The following is a 593-nucleotide window of genomic DNA, read 5'->3' as shown; positions in this document are numbered from 1 at the left end:
ATAAATAACTATTTTTTTTCTTGACACAAAAGGTAATTTACTTTAGCTGTAGTCATAGCTCGGTTAAATAAAAGTCCGTAGGATGATCATTATAATAATTAGCAATTATTTGTATAGCATATTTAAATTACCTTTAAATTAGCACGCATGAAATCATGAAATGGGAAAACGTGAAACAATGGATGGTAAAATAATCCGCAAGACATTTTGAAAATTTTCAGACGAGCATAAAAAAACCATATACGAAGACACGCTCACTAAATAAATACAAACGTATTATATATGTGGAGAAAGAGATCATCACACGCTGAAGCATGATGAGGAGAGGAGGTAGTACTAGTAATATTACTTACTATATATGATGAGAATGCATATAAGTGAATAAGTGATTACATAACATATATTATCGGTTAGTAAAGTAAGAATGTTTGATTTTTTGCCCACCTTTTCTTTTAGACTTTGGACATTAAAGTATCAAACGCACTTAACAGCTCATAATACCCACATACTGTATCATATAATTGACGGAAACTATAACAACTAACGAATCAATATACATTTCCAAAAGTTAATATTTTGTAAATAAATGTATA

Source organism: Camelina sativa, chromosome 4 (genome assembly GCF_000633955.1).
Source record: "Camelina sativa cultivar DH55 chromosome 4, Cs, whole genome shotgun sequence".
Lineage (NCBI taxonomy): Eukaryota > Viridiplantae > Streptophyta > Magnoliopsida > Brassicales > Brassicaceae > Camelina > Camelina sativa.
Note: the sequence above shows the minus strand (reverse complement) of the source record.